Genomic DNA, 21,744 nt, shown 5'->3' with positions numbered 1-21,744 from the left:
AGAAATCAGTTTATACATACTCAAAATTGCCTTACTTTTAACTCAGTTTAACTTTTTGCTTTCCCTAAAATTACTTAAACAGTTCTAGTGAACCACTACTCTTCACCACTTCACCATCCCTCTTGTGCTATAAAATCATCCTTGCTCCTCTCTAAGCTTTATTCAGAACACTTTTCTTTCTTCAAATGCTCTCTCTCTCTCTTCATTCTCTCTCTCTCTCTCTCTCTCTCTCTCTCTCTCACCATATGATTGTTTGTTTCCTCCTCCTCTAGAAACTTATTACCTCTCCATACAACTGTATTTCTGATTTAGTAATACAACTCACAATCTAAAGTTTTCACATACTTTAACTATATTTCCATGTAAATATTAATGTAATGTGTGTGTGTGTGTGTGTGTGTGTGTGTGTGTGTGTGTGTGTGTGTGTGCCTTTTTATTGTCATACTAACTGTATTTTAGAAATCTTAAACTTAAAATTGTATAGCTTTTTAGAACTTTTCAGTTCATCCCAGTTAGCAAATGTAATAAAAAATAAATAAATAATGTGTTATATTGTTTCTCTCATAAAAAAATAAAGTTAGCTATTTATGTACACCATTGTGAGAGTTCTTCCTTTAGGTTCTCATGGATCTATTGGTCTTTTTATACAAATAAACGTTTTCATAACTTGGATGTCCATGTTGATCCAAAGGCTGTTTTCCAGATGAGACAGTTTAACAATACAGACATAAGTCTGTATTTTACATCTTTTAAGAACACATCCAGTCTGACAGATTAACAGCAGCACTCTCCAATAATTCACAGTATTGTAAAATGTGTAAATAAAGCAGCAGTAACTATATACAGTAAAAAGTTGTCAGGGGAAATTTATAATTAAAGCAGGTATCAAGTAATCTGTGAAGTCCATCTATACCATTTCTCTTTCAATTTCTCATGAACTTTAGGACCCTCAGATTGTACCTTTAGTTCATATGTTTCCTTTAATAAGATAATAACTATCCAGTGCCTGTAATTTTTCCAATTTTGATTGATTACTTTCTTTCCTAATAGGGTGACTAGGTTGAAAAGGCTCTTTTCCTTCAGGCATAAAATGAGATTGGGGCATACTGAATCAAAAAATAAAGCTGGTGTTGTCTGTACTCTATTGGACCAGAGTTTTTTTATTACTAAGTTAGGCCGTCACATTATTAAATGTTTTAATGATATAGTTGACATATTTGCAGAAAACGTAACTGCTCCTAATATAGATTGGTCTACTTCTACATCTTCATTTAAGCTTATAAATAAAATAAATGTTATTTTCAGTTATTCTCAGATAGTCAGTAATAATGCAAGGGGTAAGAATATCCTCAATTTTTTTGGTCTATATAGTAGGTGGAAGTCCAAATCATGTAGTGTAGAGCCTTGTTTGGGGAGATCTAATCACCTATGTATTATCTTTGAAATTATTAAAACTGAATTTTCACAGATTAATAAAAGTGAAGTTTTTAAGAAATGCTATCAATCAGATTTTGAAGTTATTAATACATTATTTCTGGTGAATGTGAATCTTGTTTGTGTGGTCTTACAATACAAGAGAGCTTGGAGACATTTTATAACTTTATAAACCATCTGACCATAGGCTATGTTCCTCTTTGGCCTTTTTATGGAAATAGGACAAATTATTTTCCTTGCTGGAATAATAGACTTGCTAAGGAAAAACATAAAAAGAAAACACTATGGAGGATAAGGAGGATCAAACTGCAGTTAATAAAATAATTTACTATATATTCAAAAGTATTTTTCTAAACTTATTCATGAATCAAAATCTTCATATCAAACTGAATTAGCTAATAATGTAAATGATAATGACAAGGGCTTCTTTAAATATTACCAAATTATGATTTCGATGAAACATTAGGAATAACACTAAAAGGAGGTAGTAATTATATTAGCAAACCCAAAGAGATGGTAGATTTGTTTGCTGAGGACTTCTTTAACAACTCATAAGCTAGTAATTCTTTTGCATTTACTTTTCCTGGTGTTTTAGGTACTGTCTGTTTTTGCAGGAAAATCTTATAAAGCAAACTTTGACAAATATTAAAATGAATTAATCTGCCAGTCCAGATGAATTGAATGTCTTCTTTTTGAGATGAATATCTGAGAAATTTTATCCCAGTTTAAAATATTTATTTCAGAAATTTTTAAACATAGGCTATATGCCAGATAAATGAAAAGAGGCTATTGCCATCCCAATTTGAAAATGTTATACAAACCATAGAATTAATAATTATAACCTCAGTTCTATTCTGGAGAAGTGTTTTGAGCAAGCAATGAGCTTATCTTGTAAACATATTTTACCTTTAATACTGATATTTTTCAGCATGGGTTCGTTTCTGTTCATATGTTCATAGGTTCATAGGTTCATACTAGGCTATCTGCCCTAGGGCATTTATAAGCCTAGCCAGAATGTGTTTGGCTTTTGCCACCCATTTTAAATTTATTTTGCTATGCCCTTTTTCGAGGTTAGTATACTGTGCCTCTGTCTAACAGTGACACAGAAGTGATACCCGGGGTAAACCTACAATCTCCCATCCACTCATCAAGATTCCTCTTGAAGAGAGTCAATGAGGGACTCTGCCTAACCTGGACTGGGATTGTATTCCAGAGTGAAGGGAGCCTCTGGGTTATGAATCTGTCCCTCCAGCATGTCCTATTTATTTCAGTGCTGAGGTTAAAGTCTCTCGAGAGCGTAGCTCAATGGGATTTGGATTTTCTGAGGTGCAGCATGTCCATTAATTCTGGGTTGGACATGGCTTTATATGTCAGGCACAGATCGCCTCTGAACAGGAGGTATGCCACTGAGTAGAGCTGGAGTTTCTTTAACTGGGCAGCATATGGCATCTGTTTGAGCCCTTTGATCCTCTTGGTGAGGTACTTTTGGGGTCTTTCCAGTTGCTGCAGGTGTCTGGTAAGGTACATCCCAAAAGGGGCATTGTACTCAATTATGGGCCTGATGAGGGATGAGTAAAGAGGCACGATGACCTCCCCTGATCTAGATGTGAATCCCTTCATGATTAGGTGGGCTATATAAAATGTTTTTCTAACCACTTTGGCCACGTGGTTGTCAAATGACAGATTGCTATCAACTTGGGTCCCCAGGTCCCTAATTACTTCTTCTGTACTTAATGGATTACCACCTATGTGGTAATTTGTGGGCACTTTGTTTTTGCCAAAGGGGATGACTATACACTTTTTGGCATTTAGTAAATGCACACACAGCCAGGAAATGGAACAGCTTGTTGTAAGTTCACCAAGGCAGATTCAGTAAATCCAGGTAGGCACCAAACGAATTCAAATAATTCCTTTATTCAGAACCACAGAATAATAACACACAAGCACTTTCGCTCAGAGGAATTCTGAGCTTTATCAAGTGACACCATGCTGTTGAACCAGGTGTCTTATATACCTTGAAAATCCTAGGTTAATTAGAAAGCACTACCAATTAACATTTTAAAGAGACTATGCACTATTCCACATGCTTAAAAAATCCTTTAAAACAAAATGTATGAAAAAATATAATAGATTGCTTAAAATAATGCATTCATGCATCTGTCACTACTAAAAATGCTAATAGCTTAAAAATAAACAAAACATTGTGCACTGTTTCCATAGTGTTTAACTTTGTAATAAAACTTGCTTTGTGCAAAAAGTTGCACTTCTTTTGAAAATTGGAATAAGATGGAGTGACTTGACGTACCAACTGTTGTTCATGTAAGTATAATATAAGGCTAATGCCTAGTATGGGTATGACAATATTTTCCTTTTCTTTTGATTTTCACTTAATGCTACACTATACAAAGTCTATGTTAAGGAAAGACCTATTGTACAGCATAGTTTAACTTGGTTAAGATATAGTGTTCTTTTTCCAGCAGGGTTGTCAACAAGATCAAGAAAAGGAAAATATTGTCATACCCATACTAGGCATTAGCCTTATATTATACTTACATGAACAACAGTTGGTACGTCAAGTCACTCCATCTTATTCCAATTTTCAAAAGAAGTGCAACTTTTTGCACAAAGCAAGTTTTATTACAAAGTTAAACACTATGGAAACAGTGCACAATGTTTTGTTTATTTTTAAGCTATTAGCATTTTTAGTAGTGACAGATGCATTAATGCATTATTTTAAGCAATCTATTATATTTTTTCATACATTTTGTTTTAAAGGAATTTTTAAGCATGTGGAATAGTGCATAGTCTCTTTAAAATGTTAATTGGTAGTGCTTTCTAATTAACCTAGGATTTTCAAGGTATATAAGACACCTGATTCAACAGCATGGTGTCACTTGATAAAGCTCAGAATTCCTCTGAGCGAAAGCGCTTGTGTGTTATTATTCTGTGGTTCTGAATAAAGGAATTACTTGAATTCGTTTGGTGCCTACCTGGATTTACTGAATCTGCCTTGGTGAGCTTACAACAAGCTGTTCCATTTCCTGGCTGTGTGTGCATTTACTTCCTGGTTTGGTTCTCTGCTGTTTGTTTGACTTTTTGGCATTTAGCTTGAGGCCATGGCTCTGGCACCAGTTGTCTGTTTCTATGAGGCCCTTTTGGAGGATGCTTGTGTCGGCTGGAGAGTCGATTATGGCGCCCAGTTTGCAGTCATCTGCGAACTTGGTCGGCCACAGTCCTTCCGTGTTGGCCTGTACCTCCGAGAAATATATACCGAACAAGAGTGGTCCCAGGACTGAGCCTTGTGGGACACCACTTGTAACTGGTTTGGAGTCTGACATGGCTCCAGCAATTCTAACCATGTGGATTCTGTCCTTGAGCCAGTTTGCAATCCATCTAGTGACATAGGGGTTTATATTTAAGCTGGTGAGCTTATCTATAATGCCCGAGTGGGGTATTGTATCGAAGGCATTTGCGAGGTCCAGGTAGGCTGTGTGGAACACCTTCCACTCGTCAATGGCCTTGGTGGCTGTTTCAAAGAAATCAACCAGGTTTAAGAGGCAGGATCTGCCCTTAACAAAGCCGAACTGGGTAGGATCCAGTGTCTGTAGGTCCCCAATATCTTTATTTATGAGGTCCATGATGATCCTTTCCATAGCTTTGCAGACCAAGCTAGTCAGGCTTATGGGGCGATAGTTTCCAGGATCTGTTGAGGCACCACCTTTATGGAGAGGGACCACTGTTGCTGTACGCCACTCTTTGGGCACATATCCTGTAGTAAGGCTGAGATTGAACAGTAGTTTTATGTTTGGGTTTAGCTCTTCTTGGAGTTCATGTAGGACGCAGCCTGGGACACCGTCTGGTCCCATTGATGCTGTGTTTTTTGCTTTGGAGAGGGCGGCTCTTACCTGAGCGTCTGAGATGTCAGGGGGGCAGCACTCTGCTGGGATAGATATTTGCCCTTTTGTTGGGGAGGGGTGGGAGTTTGCGCTGAACCTGTCAGCTAGGATGTTGGCAATGTCTGTGGGTTCAGTGTATTTTCTGTCATTTTGGACTAATTCTGAGCATATCTGGGAATTACCACCCAGGTTCCTAACATAACTAAAGAAAGCCTTGTGATTATCCTTAGTGTCCTGTGCAATTTTTCTCTCGAAGCTGGCCTTAGACAATTTTATGAGTGCCCGTAGATTTTGATAATACTGATCAGTGATGCCTTCCCTTTTTGGGATTTTGCTCTATCATTTAGTAGCTTCCTCCTTCTATTGTATAGTTTGTTTATGGCTGGGGTCCACCAGACAGGACGTCTGTCTTTGGAGGATTGTGTCTTGGTTTTATTTGGGATCGCATGATCCATGCATTCCTGAAGGTGTTCATAGAATGTGTTTATAAAGGATTCTGCAGTCTGGCCCATATTTTCCACAGGCCCGGGGCTTTGAAGGATTCCACCTCGGTTTTGTGGAGTCTGAAATTTGCTTTAGAGAAGTTTTTCACTGTGGTTTTCTGGGCAGGGGATGGGGTTGGGATGTGAATATCTAGTGAGATTAGTTTATGGTCTGATCTTACCAGTGAGGGATACACTTCTGGTCTGGAGCATAGAGTCCCCATGTTGGTGATGATCAGGTCCAGTATGTTTTCCCCTCTTGTGGGAGTGGTAACAAGTTGTTCCATAGCATTTGAGTTTATAAATTCTAGGAACCTTTGGGCTAGGGTGTTGGAGCTAGAGTAATGCTCCCAGTCTATGTTTGGGTAGTTGAAGTCGCCCAATATAATGGTGTTTGGAGAGACCTTCATATTTTCCAGTGTTCTCAGGAAGGCCGAGTGGGGTTCCTGGGTTTGGTAGGGTGGTCTGTAGCAGGCTATAAACTGGAAGGCAGTTTCACCCACTGTTAGTTGCACATGGATAGTCTCTGATGCTTCGTGCTTTGCCACCAACCTGGAGGTGTGGGTATCTTTGATGAATATCGATACTCCCCCTCCTTTTGTGGTTTGGTCCAAGTTTTGGGGCCGAAAAGCATGGTATGAGGTATAACCTGGTAGTGCTGGGGTGCTCTCGGGAGCCCTGAACCAGGTTTCTGTTACTGCACAGATATCGATGTTCTCCATGCTAAGGAGAGTTTCGAGTACATGCATCTTGAGGTTTAGACTTCTGGCATTGAGTAGCATTACTCTTAGTTTCTTATCCCTTGTGATACCTATGGAGGTGGGTTTGTCTTTTGAGCCTTGCCTAAAAAAGGCACTATGGGGGAAGCAAGAGCCTATGCCAATATCCGAAAGGCCAGGGGTGACAGGTGCAAGCCGTCCCTAGTGAAGTATCGTGGCTTGTCGAGCATATCATCCCAAGCTGACAGGCATTGGATCCCCTTTGAATGACACCAGTACTTAAGCCAATTGTTGAAATTGATCATCTTGTCTTCATATTGTGGCATCATTCTTGGTGAGGGTAAGATGCTACTGAAGGTCAGGGTCATACCGGCCTGGGCTACATGCTCAGAGAGCTCCTTTATGTCTCTTTTCATGTAGTCCAGGGAGGTACGTCTCAGGTCATTCACACCAGCATGGACAATGACTGAGTCATATTTGTACTTGCCTTGGAGTGACCTGAGTGCTTGTGTTATGTGGCGGATCCTAGCGCCCGACAGGCTGCTCACCATGACCCTCTCCTTGTTCAGCCTGGTGAGCGGGACGTCAGTGTGCCTGACGATAGAGTCACCTATTACAAGTGTATCAGGTGTGTTGTTTAGTCTTAAGGGCTGTGACTGTTCGGCACACTGGCTTTGTGAGATATGTGTTGCACGTGTTTTGTTTTGGGGTAGCGGTTGCTTGGGTGTCTGCTTTGGAGGTCTCTGCTGCTTAGGCAGATCTTTATTTAGAGCCTCGAGTATGTTTTGTGTGATTATGTGTTTGGTTTGCTGTCATGGTAGGTCTATGTGAGACTGGAATTGTAGTGAGTGTGGTTTCCTTCTCCTCCTGACTGGTTATGCCAGTACTGAGTTGAGAGAGCTTAGCCTCCAGTTTGGCTATATGGTTGCATCTCTCACATGTGTTGAAATTTGTTGGGAGGAGGAGAGGGTTGTCTGTGTACATGAGGCAGTTGTAACATTGCCTCAAGATTCCCAGATTCACCAGCTGGACCAGAGAGGAGATTGACAACTGACCTTTGGACATGCTAGAATAATATTGGGAATTCCTTAATAATTGAAAACAAGGGCCAGTGGGGAGTGAGGGTGTAGTGCTTTTAATTTTTAGTGCTGACTTATATAATTGCTTTAGTGAGCAAGTGCCAGGTAACTTAAGTGCAATGTGTTACAGGTAACCTAAATGCAAAAACGACAAACAGTAACTTTCTTTCAAGTGAAACAAGGAAATAAGTACAGTAAGCAATGCAGATATCACTAGTGATGCACAGAAGCGCTGAGAAGCCGCGTATTAGGTGGAATTAGCATTCCAGGGAAATAACAAGCAAACAAACAACAAGCATATAAACTTATTAGACCAAGTCTTTCAAATTTGATCAATCATTATGACTGTATTGTAAATTTATTGGACAAAGGTTCTGGTATTGATGTAGCATATCTGGATTCAGCCAAGGCCTTTGATTTAATTCCTCATTGTTTTTGTTGATATCTTAAGTATGGCAAACACGAATGCCTGTGTTGTAAAATGAGTCTTAAGTTGGCTATTAAGTAGAAAATGCAGAGTTAGAATTAAAAATATGTGTTCTACTTCTAGGAATGTTTGCAAAGTTGTACACCAAGGGTCAGTATTGGGACCATTAGTATTTGCTCTACTAATGAGTAACTGCCCAACCTCTTTTCAAGTTTGGACTTTTTTTTATTTCTCCAAGTCTTTTGGGTTTCTAATACCATGACAGAAATGGACCCCATTCCTATGCCAAGGTATAATTAAAGTTCATGAAATTAGTATTGTTTCAGTCTTTGATTTTACCCAAAAGTGCTCTGTGCAGCCCTCGTAATGTGCCCAGTAATGACTCCTTCTGCAATTCGTATGGAGTTACATGTACCAGTAACATATTTAAGTAGGATTGTAAATTCTTTTTTATAAGACCCATTGCTCCTACTACTACTGGAACTGTCAGGGTATCTTTCTTCCTCATTGCTCTCATTTCTGCCTCCAAATCCTAGTACTTTATGACTTTGAGTCTGTCTGTACATAAGACAGTGTAGTCACTGGGTGTTACAATTTCAATAATGAATGCTACTTTTGTCTTCTTTTCATGGACACTATATCTGGTTTTCTCGCATCTATTTTTGAACTGTTGGTAATGGATGATCCCATGTTATATAAACTTCATCATTTTCTATGATGTTTTCTGGCTCATGGTTCCAGTATTTTTCAGCTACTTAAATATTATACTGTTTGCACAATCCCCAGTGCAACATACTTGTTACATTTTTATGCCTTTCAGTATACATTCCTTCTGCCATTACTATATCACAACCAGCAACAAGACATACAACTGTTTCCAGTTCTGTTTTACAAAACTTACATTTGTATGTTTCTCCCACATGTTCAATGGACTTTGTAAACCAATGTGTACATACTCCACTATCTTGAGCCGCCAATATTAACCTTTCATATTCTGGTTTAAATTCACCTCTCCTTAACCATTCCTGCATTCGATCCTGATCAACATGAGGTTGTTATAAGAGTTTCCTATACTTGCAACTATATCTTATATATTTTCCACATGTCTTGCCTTCTCATCTGATCCTTCACCTTATATTCTTTCTTTTATTTTTTTGGCACATTCATTTGCTACCTGATTTTTATCTACTTCTGGTTTGATTTCCATTCCCGCTTGACACCGATATGCTTCTGCTAAACTAAGCAGGGAAGTTATCTTAGACTTGTTCTCCTCATGTTTCAAAACTTTCACTACATTTAGATCTTGTGAGGTCAGAAGATATGTATGCAATCCCACTATCACAGATCTATACATGTAATTCATTTTGAGGAAGCCCATACCTCCTTCAGAACAGGGAATATATAGCCTTGGTATTTACTGATTTTTATAAATTATTTGATGAGTATGAAGTATTCTTCTTGTTTTCCTGTCCAAACTAACCAACACCTTTTGGGGCCAGTCAATCACTCCAAAACTGTAAGTTAGGACAGGAAGAGCAAATTGGTTAATAGCTTGGACTTTGTTCCTAGATGTCAAAGGGATATATTATCATCCCTTTCAGCAAGAGCAATGTTCCTGCAAATTAGCACATCAGTGGCAATACCCTAAGTACATACTCATTGGTGAGAGATCTGGGGACACAGATTGACAGCAACCTTGCCTTTGATCACCATTTCTCCAGAATGGCAAGAAGGGCATTCTATATGGCAGACTTCATACATAAGGGCATTGGCTTGAGAAAAAGTGAAGTTATCACCTCCCTGTACCCTTCACTCATTAGGCCAATAATTGAGTACAATGCCTCTTTTAGCATGTACCTTTCAAAGCACCTACAGCAATTGGAGAGACCACAGACATTCCTCACAAAGAAAATTCTAGGTCTTTAGCAGCTATCCTATGTGGAGTTGCTGAAATCACTGTCACTTTATTCTGTTTCATACAGACTACTCAGAGGTGATCTCTGCCTTGCATATAAGGTGATCTCTAACGCCACTTTATTGGAAATGGTGGACATCCACAAGTCAAATGGCATACGAGTTACTCACTCTAAAGACCCAAACCTGGCATGTGACATCAATAGAACCTGCTGGAGGGACAGATTTGTCTCCCCGAGGTTACCACACCTTTGGAATAGACTCTCACTTCACATCAAACAGAGCACCTCATTGGCCCTCTTCAAACACAATCTGGATGATTGGATCGGTAACCATAAATTTGCCACAGGAGTTCCACCTGTGTCCCTCTTGGACAGGGGCAATAGGTGCTGATCATGGTAAAAAGGGTAAAATTTGACTAAGCTTGTAAGGGCCCTCGGGCCTTTAGCCTAGTAGCTTCCTATGATCAATGCTGCTTTTAGTATTAATTTCAGCCTTCTAAAATGTTCCTTACTGAGTTTTATTCACATTTGTTCATGTTTTATTGTTGATACTTCATCAATTCCTAAATATTTATACATTTCCTCTTGCTCAATTTCTTTTATATCACATTCTTGTCCCAAGCCGATGTTTTCTTGGTGTTGCAGTTTTCTTGCTTTAAAAGTTGCTTTTGCACATTTATCAAGACCAAATGACATTCTTATATCATCTGAAAACGTTTTGACCAGTGTTGTTCTTTCATTTCCTCATCTGATGAACTATACAGTTTTAAATCATCTACAAAGAGAAGATGAGAAGTCACAGTAGACAGCTTAATGTGTTAAGAGCAGGACAAAAGAGCAGTGGTGAAAGAGGGTCACCCTGGAATACCCCCCTTTTAATTTTTATCCCTGGCATAATAATTTGTCCTTTATCATGGCTTAATTGCAGAGTAGTTTGTCACTGTTTCATGGTCACTGTAATGTAACTGATCAGTGTAGGGTGCATCTTATACATTTTAAACACTCTTTTATCTCTGAATGTGGGATACTGTCAAATGCTTTTTTTATAGTCTATCCATACCATACTTAGATTCTTCCCCTTTTTACAGTTCTCCATTATGACTTCTTTAACATCAAATGATCCTTTGTTCCATATGACTTCCTTGTATTACCTTTTTGTTCTATTGCCATGATTGTGTTTTCTTCTAAATGGCTATAAACTCTGTCAACATCAGTTCCACTGTATAGTTTATATGTTGTCAGATAGCAAGTTATTAGTTTATAGTTTTTAGAATAGCTTGTAGGTTCGCTCTTTTCTGTTCAGGGTGTACATATAAATAGTTCTTACTCATGGCTAAATCTTCATGTAAAGATGTTAATACTTTTATCCAGAAGTTAGGCACTACTTCTGGGCATGGGTTTTCCAATTAGGAGCTTTTCTTAACTTTGTTTTAATCTCTGTGGCCGTTACTTCATCCCATTGCATATTCTGTACTTTGAACCTCTTATTCTTTCTTTTACTTCTTCTATTCATTTAGCATCTTTGTTATGTTCCACAGGGACTTCATAAATAGTTCTCCAAAATGTATCTATTCCTTCTTTTTTGGTAGTGTTTTGATTCCTTTTGCCTTGAATCTCAATTCACTATAAAACTTTTTTGGGTCATCAATAAATTGCTTATTTTGTACTTTTCCTTTATATTTATCTGCATATCTTCTAGTTTTTTTCTGCCTGTGCTGATACTTTTAGTTTATTATTTGTGATAGTGCATGATAGGTCCTAATCTGTTCCGATACTGTGCATTGTTTTTATCACGTCAATCTTTCTGAGTGTTTTCGTTGATCTGTTCCCTCTTCTATACTCTTCTAACAATGACACTTCCAGTCTTTAGTTGCTTTATAGTTTTCTCTATTCGATACTTCCATGATGGCATTCGATTTCTCACCTTCTTTCCCTTACTACCCTGTATTTTTGTGGTAAGACTTTATCTGTTATTTATTTAGATGCACAGTAATATATCCTATTTACTTATGTTATTCTGCATGAATTTCTGTGGAAGGTCCGAATTACTGTGTTCATTTGTTTTATCAAACGTCTAACTTTTGGGGTTTTATTGACTTTCTGTAATCTGTTTCTTTCACTGATATTAATATGTCTGTCCATCTCTATTAAATCAAACAACTCTTCTCTTAGGCTATTTTCCTATAAAATGAGGGCTTATCCTTTGTTCTCCATTTCCTGTAGGCATTCTATAGGTAGTTCCACAGCATCTTCCTGTGCCACATTCTCTTTGGTTTCATCCTATGTCATCCATTGCTCTTTCATATGGAAACTCACTGGTCTATAACCCCACAACACTGGCTGCATCAGATTTGCCACAGTTTCCTATTCCTCCCCTTGCTGTGTAACTCCAACTGGATGTTTGCATTGGTTTCCTGTGGAAGTCTCCAAAGTATCTTCATCTGGCAACTGATCAGATGTTTCCCGCTCCACTGGTTTTGCCTTAACTTGGGGATCCATCGGTCTAGCCTGCTGTGATGATTTCTGAGTTAGATTTTCTACACTAAATCCTTCACTTTGCAGGTAATCCATAACATCAGTTTCTATTTCTTTAACTTCTCCATTACTATCTTTTCTGCTTTTCCTCTTTATTTTCTTATTTTTTTGTATCTTAAAATTTTCCATGTCTGGATGCCTTTGCATATATTTCTCTTCAAACATCTTTGGTGCTGCTCTTTTTGTTTTGATTATTTTTTCTTACTCATTTACATAGATATTACACCATATTAAATCACCTTTTCTTTCCCATGTCCACATTTCTTCTTCAAATGTCTCCTGATCCTTCTGTTTCTCCGTACTTTGGGGACTCGCTGTTCCATCGTGCTGTTATGTAACCTGTGTTAAATTTTTAGACTAAATCATTCACTTCGCATGTGTTCCATTACTTTAACTTCTATTTTTTTTAACTTCTACTTTACTAATCTTCTGTTCCACATTTCCTCTTTTTGATCTTATTATTCTTATTGTGAAAATTTCCATATCTGGATGCCTTTGCCTGTATTTCTCTTCAAATATCTTTGGGGCTGCCTTTTTGTGTTGATTTATTTGGCTTTCTCCTTTGCATAAATATTGCACCAGATCAGATCTCTCTTTCTTTCCCATGTCCATATTTCTTTTTTTATGACTTTCAAAAGTCTCTAGATTTTGTTCTTTATACTTTTGTGCTTCTCACTTGTGTGGCTTGGTAAATTTAGAGATAATATAATAGTTGGCCTTGTTACTAACTTAGAGGAACATATTTATTTTCATAAATATCTCAACAACTTAATTAGGGGGTACAGTTAAAGGATATGAAGTTTAATATAGAAAAATTTACAATCTTGCAATTTAGGACTAATAACCATTATTATATTTATACATTGTATAATCATGGTTGTTATTTATCTACTCTGGTGAAGGATTTGAGTATTTTAGTAGATATATCTTTAACATTTGATGTATTTAGTAGATACATCTTTAACATTTCATGTATTTGGTAGATACATCTTTAACATTTGATGTATTTAGTAGATACATCTTTAACATTTGATATGCATATTAATAATACTGTTAGGAAGTGTTATGGCCTTATAAAGACTATACTTCATAGATTTTCCAGTAGGAATAGAAGTGCAATGGTTAAGCTATGCACTGTTGGTATATGTTGTTTTGCTGAATATGGTCACTCTTTTTCTGTTGTAGCCATCTCACAGCTAAGGTGGTTGGATTGTGTACAAAAAAAGCGATAATTTATCTTATGTTAAGACACGTGAAAAATTATCTCTACTGAACAGCAAATGGCTTGCTGAGGTTGGATCTAATTTTGGTATGTCCATGTTTAAGTGATTACTTATTGGCTGCTTTTTGGGGTATAAATTTTGTAGACTATATTATCAATACCAGGAATAAAAATATTTTATTTAAATTACCAATTGTTTGAACTAAGTTAAAGGTGATGTTCTTTCAATACAGCTCTGTACTAGAACCAACAACTAAAAGAAGAAAACATCCTAAATACTTTGACAGGCATACAGAAATATTAAAATACACATTGCCTTCAAAAAAATCACATTTTCAGTACCTGGGAAGTAAAATTACCTTCTCCCAAACAGTCTAAGAAATCTTTATTTTTTGAGTTTCTTTCTCAGATTAACCTAAAAGTAATAGTGATGAGAGTTCATAGGTAGGTACTAGGTTATTGGCCCTAGGGGCCTATACAAGCCTAGCCAAAAAGGTACCCTGGCTTTCGTCACCCAAGAAAATTATTTTCCTGTGCCCCTGTCAAGCAGAATCACAGAAGTGATCCCTGGCATGAATTTCTTATTACCAATCCAATCATCAAGATTTTTCTTGAAGAGTGCTAATGAGGAGCTCTGTTTAACATAGATAGGTAGTCTGTTCCAGAGTATGGGAAGTCTCTGGGACAGGAATATATCCCTCCAGCATGTTCTGTTTATTGTGGTGACAAGGTTTAGTTCCCTAGAGCGTGCAGCTCAGAGGGATTGGGATTTCTTTAGGTGTAGCATGTCCAACAGCTCTGGGTTTGACATAGCTTTGTATGTTAGGCAGAGATCGCCTCTGAGTAGGCGATATGCGATGGAGTAAAGCTGGAGTTTTTTGAGTCTGTCTGCGTAAGGCATCTGCTTGAGGCCAGTAATCCTTTTTGTGAGGTATTTTTGTGGCCTTTCTAGTTGTTGTAGATGTCTTGTGAGGTACATACCAAAAGGGGAGTTGTACTCTATAATGGGTCTAATGAGTGATGAGTAGAGGGGAGCAATGACCTCTTTTTTTCTGGATGACAAACTTTTTGTGATGAGGTGTGCCATATAGAAGGATTTCCTGACCACTGTGGTGATGTGATTATCAAAGGAGAGACTACTGTCCACTTGTGTCCCAAGGTCTCATGTCACACTTTTGGTGTGAAGTAGACTATCGCCTATGTGGTAGTTCATGGGTACAGAGTTTTTACCAAAGGGGATGACAATGCACTATTTGGCATTGAGCTTGAGACCATGGCTTTGACACCAGGCATCTGTCTCAATGAAGCCCTTTTATAGGATGTCCACATCGTTAGGAGTTTCGATTATGGCTCCTAGTTTGTAGTCATCTGTGAATTTAGTTAGCCAAAGACCTCCTGTGTTAGCCTATACTTCAGAGAAGTAGATACCAAACAGGAGAGGACTCATAACTGAACCCTGTTATTCTCCACTTGTCACTGGTCTGAAGTCTGATTTGGAGTCTGCTACTTTCACAGTGTAGGCTCTGTTAGTAAGCCAGTTGGCAACCCATCTTGTGACATAGGGATTTATATCTAGTTTAGTGAGTTTATGTATAATTCCAGAGTGAGGAATGGTGTTGAATACCTTGGTGAGATCTAGATAGGCTGTGTGAACCACCTTACCCTCATCTATGGCTTTGGTGACTACTTCAAAGAAGTCTATCAGGTTTAGGAGACATGATCTTCCTTTTACAAACCCGAACTGTGTGGGGTCCAGAGTTTGGAGATCTCCAATGTGTTTGTTTATGAGTTCCATGATGATACGTTCCATGGCCTTGCAGACCAGGCTCATCAGGCTAATGGGGTGGTAGTTCCTGGTGTCTGTTGTGCCCCCCCCCCTTTGTGGAGTGGGATAACCGTTGCGGTGTGCCATTCAATGGGCACAAAGCCTGAGGTGAGGCTATGATTGAACATGGTACTTAGATGGGGTGCCAGTTCATTCTGTAGTTCATGTAGAAGGCAGCCTGGGATGTTGTCAGGTCCCATGGATGCTGTGTTCTTGGCTTTGGAGATTTTTGTCTGCTATAAGAATCTTATATAGTCTAGATGTCAGCCTCTCCTCAGAATCAGAATTATTACTTCTTACTCTGATCTACTACTGAATCCAGAAAGGCTAATCTTCTGTTTTTTGGTTACCAAATTGTTTCTTAAATTGCTGTCATCCTGAAATACAATTATCAATAAGTGGTTGTTCCAAATATCTCAGGTTGGGTTATTTTTGTAAACATGCATGTATTAGTGAAGACCATAGTTTCCACTCAGTGGAGATCATTAAGATTATCAAGTCTACTATTCATTTTTTTTTTTTTTTTTTTTTAGTATTAGTATCATTAAATATATCATGTCCAAATTTATTCATAATGTCCACATTACTCTTTTAAAATGCTTGTGTAAGTTGTTAAAGAGAGTCAAATAGAAAAGTAAACATACCACATCCCTAGGCCCCCCCCCCCCCACGCATTAGTACAAACAGTCTTTCCAGACTGCGGCATAGTCAGTGGATAATAAGCCTAATAATATCTGAAGTATTCTTGCTTTGTTATAAAGCACCAAAGTCACAGAGGCCAAGAGTGTAAGGACAGCAAATCCCAGGTCTATCTAGGCTTCTCCTATTGAAATAGTAGGGAGCTCAATCGTCTTCTAAGAGTAAGGAAAAGAGATCTGCAAGCAAATAAAGATCATTTCTGACAAACATGAAAACTCTGTGTAGGTATAAGCCAATTGCAAGTCAGTATACTGTATGAGAGAGCTGGGTAGATCCACTTCCATTTTAATTTCTGCAGAATGACTTTTATTTTCACAGTTATACCGTTACATATTTCACTAAGTACTAGATGTAGGGAAATAATCTGATGTCCAAATATGTCATTTCGTTTGATCACTCTAAAATGGGATAACATCTCAGGGTATTCAGGGATAAAAGATAGCTTATATAGATAGATTCCATCTCATCAGTATTGACTTTACATCCTGCTATCTTCCCAAAAGATTCAGTTTCAGATACAGCTATACATAGATGTTTTTCAGGGTGAGATAAATGCAGCAAGAGATCGTCTGCATGCAAAGCATTGCCAGTGGCTCAGCAGATAGTGCCCTCACTTTTGATGCTTGAAGATGAGAAGGCTGTGGGCTCTTTTCCCATACCAGCTACTTGGATTAAATTCCTAATACTGACACCGCATTTTAGTATAATGGGGTGCTAAACTTCTGGGTGTGCCACCCTTTTGATGAGACACAAAACCCCATGCCCATCTGCCTGAGTTGATGTTAATTTCAGGTGGATGTAAAAGAGCCCAAGGCACTTACTGATTGAAGATTAAGGAAAGTATTTCCCCTGATCTTTATGAATATCACCTTGGGACCCCCCCTGAAAAGAAGGCTCTGGCCTCATGGTATTAACCAGGACAACAAAGAGTAAATAAAATAAAGGAATATTTTCAGTATCTGACCTTTTAAATTATAGCCCTCAAAAGCTGATTTTTTTTTAAATCTGGTTGATAGTGGTTTGAAGAATATAACAAAGTGCATTGGGGATAGCAGACACTCTTGTCTGGTACCACTTTGAAATACTATATCTGAGGAAAGGCATTAGCCAGTATTTATCTTAATTTCTGAATTAATATAAATACTTTAACCAATTCACCAGTTTCTACAGAGAAATACAAAGCTTTCATAACTTCAATCAAAAATGACCATCTGATCTGGTCAAAAACTTTCTGCCATCTTGATTAGCTAACATAAGTTAATGCTTTTATTTACTAGTATGCTCCAGGTCTAAAGACAGTTTAATAAAATTAGCAGACATTGTCCTACAAGAGGCCAATCACAGCTGATCTTTATGTATTATTTTAAGTAAAATGATATTAAAACACCAAGCTAATACTGAAATAAATAACTTATAATTATGGTTTACAATACAGACAGGCCAATAAGAATTGACCAAAGACAGATATTTTCCTGGTTTCAAAATAACAGACACAGTAGCCTGTTTACTTGAATTTGGAATCAATCTACTTAGAAAACTGGAGTTGTCCATATTAATAAAACTGTCTATAAACTTTTCTTCTCATAATTTATATACCTCCAAGGAAATTCTATCTAGGCTTGGTGCTTCCCTAAGGTAGAGGATTTCAGTGTTAACATCACCCCCTTTGATATAATTGGATGCAAAAAGAAAGAGCTAATCTCAGAACATCTACAGTGTTCAGATATCTCATAATCTGGGTTTGCAAGTCACAGGGAAGATCACTGTATTCATATATGTTTGTATAAAATCTCTGAAAAGCCTTTATGAGAGCTTTAGAGTAGGAGACAATTTTAGGTGTAGAAGGGTCTCTTAACATAGAAACCATCCTTTCCACTGATTGCCGCATAAAATCTTTGGCTGGCTGAAGTAATCTCAAAATCATGTATCTTAAATATTTTCCTAGTAAAATTAGCTTTAGCTTCTAGATATTTTTCTAACTTAATTTTTATCATCTTAAATTTTATTTATTTATTTTATTTTACATTTGTTAACTGGGAAAGTCCGACTTGGAATGAGCCAATTTTCAGTGGAGGCCTGGGGAGAAACACTCCAGATGCATGTCTTTGTAACATGAGAGGAAACCAGAGCATCCAAAGCCCACATGAATGCAGGGAGGACATGCAGACTCTTCATAGAAGGCACCCCAGCCAAGAATCAAACCGGAAAACCTCTTGCTGTGAGGCAACAACACTACCGCTGCACCACTGCACCATCTGTCTGTCCGTAAGTATGACATATGAGCCTGGTACTCAATGAGCACCTCTACCTTCAGTCTCTAACAATTATACCTGGATTTATCTCAAAAGCTTAGAAGCCATTCCCTTGGCCTCTCCCTCTGGACTTCTAATCAGGTTAACCAATCTCATCTTGAATGCCTTTCAAAAGCTGACACATTCATGTGAAGCTTCTTTAATTACGTCAAGCCATTTTTCATAAAATATAATTAGTGCATTTTCAAACTTTTCCCTTTGCATAACAAAGCAATAAGTATATACCTAGCTTCGTAATCCATACTGTTTCAATAGCTCAAATGGTGCTCTGTTTCTAATTAATATTGTGTGACTCCCCTTCTTCCTGTAGCATGAGCTACAAAGCTTCCCAAAATATATCCATTATTTTATAATTTAAAATCATTCTCTGCTTTAAAATGTGCCTCCTGTAAAAAAAACATTGGATTTGCAATATTTAATATTAACAAAAAATGTAGACTGTTTATGGAGCCCATTTATTTTTCATGGTAATAAATTGTACATTACACCATAATATCATATCATGGTCCACAGGAAAGATTAAAGCCTATCTTCCAAGCACCTGAAGTAAAAGTAGAACTACAATCTCAAACTTCTTCTTAGTATTCAAAACTATGCCCTGAGTGGCCATAGTAATACCAAAATTAATAGAAAAATCATAAAAATATTCCCAGAAATTCAATAATGTCTCAATAGTGATTGCAGCTAGGTCAACACTGTTTACACTGCACACCCGACTAACCTCAATGTTTATTTGCCATGCTTGCGATCAAGCCAGACGGCATGATGACTAGTTACTTTTAACTCCTACACCACAATTTAAAAGCATTTTCTTTAGCATCTTCTTCCTCTTGGTTCTAATCAGGTTAGACAATCTCATCTTAAATGCCATCAGAAGCTAACAGATTTATTTAAAAACTCCTTAAATGCTTCAAAATTTTTTTCTTAAAATATGCTGAATGTATTTTCAAAAAGTTCCCCTTTTACATAAGAAGACATTCATTCTCCAGAGCTTGTTAGACTACTGGTGCTCAAATGACAGGAAACCAGTAAGACAGCATGATTTAATAGAATTAATTGATGCATAGTAAAGGAGTATATAAGGTAAGCATGTTATTTTCCTAATTCATATCAAGCCTTCATCTTGCCCCAATATTTCCTCCCCTTGTCTCCCATTATAACCCTTCTCATTCCCTCAGAAGCTCAAAACAATGTCTCCTTCAGATTCATAAACCTAAAAAATCTTTAGGACAGAACCTCTGCAGCAACCTTCCTTCTCTTTCATGAAACAACTTTCCTATAGCACTCAGAAAGATTATACATTTTCAGGACTTCAAGACAACTGTTAGAAATTACCTAAAAAGTACCTGGAGATGTCTCTGCAATCATCCAACTTGAAATCTTCCTCTTTCCTACCCCCCCTCCTTCGACCTCTTCCTCTATAACATTATTCTCTATCTATTCTTACTTCCTTTACTCAGCTTTGTATATTAATTACTTTTCTTCTTTCCCCAACTAATTTCTCACCCCCATTTTACTGCTCTTATCTCCTTTCCCTACTCCACCCCTTTTCTCTTGTTCCCCCACACTCTAATCCCATCAAACTAACCACTACCACTACCTCTCTAGACCTTCATTAGTAACTCTTCAGGATTTTTCTTCTTTTTTTATCTCCTACCTTACTACTAATCACCTCCTACTAAAATTACCTCTTCTGCCAAATGACATCTTACTTTTGTACAGCTATGCTCACCTTGTTGTCCTTTTTCTATTATCCTATCTTCTACTCTCAAAACCTTACAGAGAATTAATTATCTGCTGGCTATTTTCTTGCTATTTGTATAACTTGTACAGTGACTGCAATACTAGTTTTACTTATAGTGAAATTTAATTTAATTTATACTGTGAAATTACCAGTTGTATATTTTGTGTTGTGGAGCTTTTCTCCCTTGGCCTCTGCTGAAAAAGGGGTCTAGCTCAGTCGGACTATCCCGGTCAACAAATGTCAAACAAATAAATAACTAATCAAATCTTGAACAAGACTGGTGACCTCAGGAATAGTATGAAAATTTTGTTCCATTAGCTTGTTGCCATTTGTGTATCTGTATAATGGCCATGGTGACTATATATTTTTTAATAAATCTTCCCAAAGATGGAACTTTGGTTGTCTAGGGCCTTAGTAAACTTCTCCATGAGAAGAAATGACATTCCATTCTCCACCTCATAATGGTATACCCTCTTGTAGTAAAATCCAGCTGGTATCTTTTTGATAAGTGTCTGGAAAAGTATAAAGATTGACAAAAGGCATTATTTTTCCATCTGGTAGGCCCTGGATAAATATATACCTACCCTGGAAATATATATGTTTCTCCAATAGTTCAAAAGGTTTTCCCTTCCTAATTAATATGGTGATCTCCTGTCTACCTGTACCACAAGCTGTAAAACCACCTAAAATATCAATTCTTCTGTAATTTAAGATGATCTTCTGCATTAAAATGTGTCTCCTGCAATTAAAAAAATTGGGTTTGCACTTTTTAATATAAACAAAAATTTTAGCCTGTTTATGGAGCCCATTTATGTTCCAAGATAGTAAATTATACATCATACCATAATATCCTGAAAAGTTCCACTGGAAGGACCAAAGCCTCTGTTCCAAGAAAGTCAAGTAAATGTAGAGCTACAACCTCAACCATTATCTTAGCATTCAAAACTATGCCCTGAATGGCCATAGTAATAAACTAATTACTACAAAAATTGCAAATCATACCTGGAGATTCATCAATCTCACTTCCACGATCATGACCAAGCCAACACTGTTTACACTGCATCCATAACTAGCCGAATGCTTATTAGCTATGCAAGTGGTCATTCCAGTCTACTCGATGAGCAGCTCCTTGTCCCATCTAAAGCACATCACCATGGTTACATCATGTTAGTTTACTTCATGAACAGAGTTAAATAAGAGCACCAGAGGTAAGCATTGATGGTGCAAAGCAAAACCACTACTAGTAGTTGATAAAGGTTAGTGTGTACAGATTTACAATGTCGATGTAATGTACAGCAAAAAATATATATAAAGAGAGAAATTTTCAATAGAAGGAAAAGTACCATTTATGGCTGAGAATGGAGTAGAAGTTATATTACAGCAAAAGAAATTAGAGAGATAGACAGAAATAAGTATACAGAGAGATATGAAACAAAGCAGGGCAGAAAAGCAAA

This window comes from Protopterus annectens, chromosome 2.part2, assembly GCF_019279795.1.
Source record: "Protopterus annectens isolate FY-2018-M chromosome 2.part2, PAN1.0, whole genome shotgun sequence".
Taxonomy (NCBI): domain Eukaryota; kingdom Metazoa; phylum Chordata; order Ceratodontiformes; family Protopteridae; genus Protopterus; species Protopterus annectens.
Note: the sequence above shows the minus strand (reverse complement) of the source record.